Below are 5,298 nucleotides of genomic sequence, written 5' to 3'. Positions count from 1 at the left end.
CTTAATACAACTTTTCAATACACTTAATTTCCACAGTCACTTTAACTTAAACACACGCTATAATTCACAACGATGCACGCACTTTACTTACGACTTGACTCGATTATCTGTCTCTATATCTCCTTATCTGCAATGATATCTCCGCTTTATTTGCCAGGCTTATATACTAAAAAAGAGGGTGTCTAGCAAACGCTGGGACATTTGTGAGGTTCCCCGATACTTCTAGAATGTCATCACGGGTTACCAGCGTTACGTGACTTCCGCTGTCGTAACAGTACGTTTCTCGTCACTTTAAATTTAACATCTTTTATAATACACGCTATAAATCACACCGATTCACAATCTCGATAACTTCGCTTTCGACGAGTACAAAAAAACACACTTTATGGCTCACTAGCTCGAAACTAAGAGAATCATAAATTACACGGAACTCAAAGTAACTTCTGCTCTCTCTTCATTAACCCTGCTGGCTTTCCTCTGTCAGGCTTATATACCAATCTCGGACTTCCCCGATCATTCGAGAAACATTACGTAGCGTCACGTGACTTCTGCTGTCGTAATATTTTGATTTATATAGAGAGACTATTTACAAACCAAGATAAAACTTGTCGTCTGAAATCAGTAAGTGAGTAAATGAAAATATTATTGTACGAAATGAGCTGGAATGAAAATCTTATTGTACGAAATCAACAGATGATTAGGATGAAAACTGTACTTTCTGAAATCACGTGGTGATTAGACTTAGAAGTTTACTGTCTGAAATCAATTGTTGATTATGATGAAAATCTTACTGTCTGAAATTTAACGGTGATTATGATTGAAGTCTTACTGTCTGAAATGATCTGAGATTTAAAATGTAAATCATACTGTCTGAAATCAGCTGAGAATTAGGATTTAAATCGTACTCTGTGAAATAATCTGCTGATCACGATGAAAATGTTATTAAATGAATTGGGCTACTGATAACGATAAAAAGCTTATTGTACAAAATCAACAAATGGTTAGGATGAAAAGCTTACCTTATGAAACCAACTAGTGGATAGGATTAAAAGCTTACCTTATGAAACCAACTAGTGGATAGGATGAAAAGCTTACCTTATGAAACCAACTAGTGGATAGGATTAAAAGCTTACCTTATGAAACCAACTAGTAGATAGGATGAAAAGCTTACCTTATGAAATCAACTAGTGGATAGGATTAAAAGCTTACCTTATGAAACCAACTAGTGGATAGGATTAAAAGCTTACCTTATGAAACCAACTAGTGGATAGGATTAAAAGCTTACCTTATGAAACCAACTACTGGTTAGAATGAAAAGCTTACTGCATGAAACCAATAGATTCACTGGTATTAAAACTTGCCTTCTGAAACTGGGTATTGACGAATATTTACTTTTTAGTGACTTTCGTTCGACGTATTCTTTGTTGTTTCGTGAACAACATGGGAAGAAGATTCTCTTTTTAATCAGATGTAATTCAGACCTAATAAACAGCTCATTACCTTGGTAGTTCTCTTTAACGTGGAGGAAACACGTTTTAAATCAGCATAGTTTATCTAAAAACTAAGCTTCGTTTTTCAACTAGCACATTCTAGGATTTTGTGAAATGCTGCACTCACAGAAAGACGTGGGTTTCATAAGTTTTGTCTTGATGCCAGAAAATAAATAACAGCAACGAAAACGAAGACAATACACAAACAAAAAACAAGAATCACTTTCACCATAGAAGAGACATGAGTTTCGGCTTAGCTGTGACGCGTAAGTCAGTATTATTCATAATGTGGTTTTCATTTAGTCTTGGATTAGGTTAGCAATATGTATAAAAAATAAGTGCCAGAAGTACTAAAGCTTCATGATGGGGTAAGACAATTTTTCTTGAAATTCATAATAGTTTTTGTGGTATATTTAATTAACAAAAAGCAAAAAAAAAGCAAAATTCGTTTTGCAGTATTTCAAAGCTATAATAATTCCTTAAACAAACTGAAACTTTACACCTAACATGGCAAATTTAAATTCTTGGCCCACATTTTAGCCCTAATGTGGTAGTTTTAATGCCTTGGCTTTCATTCTAGACCTAACGTGGCAGTTTTAAGGCCTTGACTTTCACTCTAGAAGTAATATTGCAGTTTTAGGGCTTTGGCTTTCACTTTAGACCTAATGTAACAGTTTTAAGTCCTTGGCTCTCTCTTTAAGCCTTATGTGACAGCTACAAACTTAGCACTCACTCAACCTAAGTTAAAAGTTATATTTCTTAGCCTCTAGCCCTCCTTATATACTTTTCACACACACATAATAGCTTTAAGCCCTTCGCACTAATTCTTGAGCTTCAAATCCTTGACCTCTCAATCTGGATGTAAGTCTTTGACCTTTCAATGTTAAATAAATGACAGCTTGAAATCTTGACAGTCACTCTGGATTTAATATGGCAGCTTCAAGTCCTTGATCTTTCACTTTGAATTTAATATGGTAGCTTCAAAACCTTGATCTTTCACTCTGAATTTAAAGTGGCAGCTTTAAGTCCTTGACCTATCACCCTGTATTTCATATGGCAGCTTCAAGTCCTTGACCTATCATTCTGGATTTAATATGGCAGCTTCAAGTCCTTGACCTATCACTCTGGATTTAATATGGCTGCTTAAAGTCCGTGACCTATCACTCTGGATTTAGTATGGCAGCTCCAAGTCCTTTACCTATCATTCTGAATTTAATATGGCAGCTTCAAGTCCTTGATCTTTCACTCTGGATTTAATATGGCAGCTTCAAGTCCTTGATCTTTCACTCTGGATTTGATATGGCAGCTTCAAGTCCTTGATTTCTCAAAGTTTGTGTAAATATCTAGAGGGGACAAGCAATATTAACCAAGAATATTTGTGTAACCACGTGTACAAACACATTATTGAAATATGGAATTAATATTCGTTGTCATGAATACGTGGTGCTTAACCTGGCTCTCGCGTACGAAGCGAAACGCGAACACCTGTTACTTAAAGCGTCATTTCCGGTTTTTAAAAACATCAGAAAACAAGAGGCTTCAAATTTATAGCGAAAATTATGCTATAAAATTGACTAAAGTTACAACAAGAGTTGTTTTGAATATCACTCGATTAAATTAACGTTTTGTAAATAGTATGAAAGGATACCTCCAGAACTATAAAGTTATGCCTGGTCACAATGGTGTAATTAATACGTCACGATGACTTACTAAGGTGTGACTGTAGCTTTACAACGTACCTGGTCATTAAGATGTAACTAATAAATCACGTTCAGTTATTAAGATGTGACTGTAGCTTTATTAGGTCCCTGGTAACTAGGATGTAACTAATAAAGCACGTTGAGTTACTAAGATGTAACTGTAGCTTTATTCGGTACTTCTATGGCGGTACTGTGACTATAGCTTTACAAGGTACCTGATCCTCAAGATCTAATGATAGCGTCACCAACATTTATTTTTTTAATTGAAATTCACTGATACTTCACAGAACAATAAATTCACCCGTCAATGTATTCTTATGTTGATGAAAATGTTTGAATAGTCGGTTTGAAATAACCCAAGAGCGATAAAGTAGTAACTAGAACTTTCAATTCATTTCATAATTATCTAGTCCATTTGAGTTGCTAGGAAATTTGAGTAACTTCAGGATCATCAAGTCTCACATAGCTACTAAGAATTTAGAGTAACTTCAGGATTATCGAGTTTTACATAGCCACTAATAACTTAGAGCAACTGCAGTATTACCGAGTCTTACTTAGCTACTAAGAAATTACAGTAACTGCATAATTATCAAATTAACTTAGCTACTAAGAAGTTAGAGTAACTTCAGTTTATCAACTCTGACTTAGCTACTAAGAAGTTAGAGTAACATCAGGATTATCGAGTCTCACTTAAATACTAAGATATTAGAGAAACTACAGGATTATCGAGTCTCACTTAACTACCAAGAAGTTAGAGTAACTACAGGATTATCGAGTCTCGTGTAGCTACTAAGAAGTTAGAGTAACTTCAGTTTATCAACTCTGACTTAACTACTAAGACGTTAGAGTAACTACAAGATTATCGAGTCTCACTTAAATACTAAGAAGTTAGAGTAACTTCTCGATAATCGAGTCTCACTTAGCTACTAAGAAGTTAGAGTAAATTCTCGATAATCGAGTCTCACTTAAATACTAAGAAGTTAGAGTAACATCAGGATTATCGAGTCTCACTTAGCTACTAAGAAGTTAGAGTAACTACAGGATTATCGAGTCTCACTTAAATACTAAGAAGTTAGAGTAACTTCTCGATAATCGAGTTACACTTAGCTACTAAGAAGTTAGAGTAACTGCATAATTACGAAATCTAACTTAGCAACTAAGAAGTCAGAATAACTGCATGATTACCAAGTCTCACTTAGCCACTAACAAGTTAGAGTAACTGCAAGATTACCAAGTCTATCTTAGCTACTAAGAAGTTAGAGTTACTTAAGTCTGATATCATTTGTTGATGTTTCTCACGTCAAAGTCTGATATCGTTTGTTGATGTTTGTAACGTCAAATCTGATACCATTTGCTGATGTTTGTCACGTCAAAGTCTGATATCATTTGCTGAACTTTTCACGTCAGTCTATCATTTGTGAATGTTTGTCAAGTCAAAGTCTGATGTCATTTGTGAATGTTTGTCACGTCAGTCAATCATTTGTTGATATTTGTCACGTCAAAGTCTGATATCATTTGCTGATCTTTTCACGTCAGTCTATCATTTGTGAATGTTTGTCAAGTCAAAGTCTGATGTCATTTGTGAATGTTTGTCACGTCAGTCTATCATTTGTTGATATTTGTCACGTCAAAGTCTGATGTCATTTGTTCACGTTTGTCACATCAAAGTCAGATATCATATGCTGATCTTTTCTCGTCAGTCTATCATTTGTGAATGTTTGTCAAGTCAAAGTCTGATGTCATTTGTGAATGTTTGTCACGTCAGTCTATCATTTGTTGATATTTGTCACGTCAAAGTATGATATCATTTGCTGATGTTTGTCACGTCAAAGTCTGATATCATTTGCTGATCTTTTCACGTCAGTCTATCATTTGTGAATGTTTGTCAAGTCAAAGTCTGATGTCATTTGTGAATGTTTGTCACGTCAGTCTATCATTTGTTGATATTTGTCACGTCAAAGTATGATATCATTTGCTGATGTTTGTCACGTCAAAGTCTGATATCATTTGCTTCAGGATTATCAAGATTCCCTTAGCAACTAATAATTTAGAGTAACTTCAGGATTATTGAATCTTCCTTAGCTATTAAAAAGTTAGAGTAACTTCAG

General features: G+C 34.8%; 1 protein-coding gene across 4 annotated transcripts in view; it reads right to left on the bottom strand.

Moving 5' to 3' along the window:
• LOC106474944 overlaps window positions 1-1,561 on the bottom strand; it is a 19,071-nt gene extending 17,510 nt beyond the window's left edge. The window contains exon 1 of one of the 4 annotated variants that reach the window (XM_022403199.1): window positions 1,501-1,561. The gene's annotated coding sequence lies outside the window, so the exon portion shown is untranslated. Of the gene's footprint in view, window positions 1-1,361 lie in introns of all 4 variants that reach the window. The other 3 variants (XM_013935645.2, XM_013935644.2, XM_022403198.1) reach the window with 3 other exon arrangements.
• Window positions 1,562-5,298: the final 3,737 nt, after the last annotated feature.

This window comes from Limulus polyphemus, unplaced genomic scaffold (genome assembly GCF_000517525.1).
Source record: "Limulus polyphemus unplaced genomic scaffold, Limulus_polyphemus-2.1.2 Scaffold7889, whole genome shotgun sequence".
NCBI lineage: Eukaryota > Metazoa > Arthropoda > Merostomata > Xiphosura > Limulidae > Limulus > Limulus polyphemus.
This window is presented reverse-complemented; position numbering and strand designations above follow the sequence as displayed.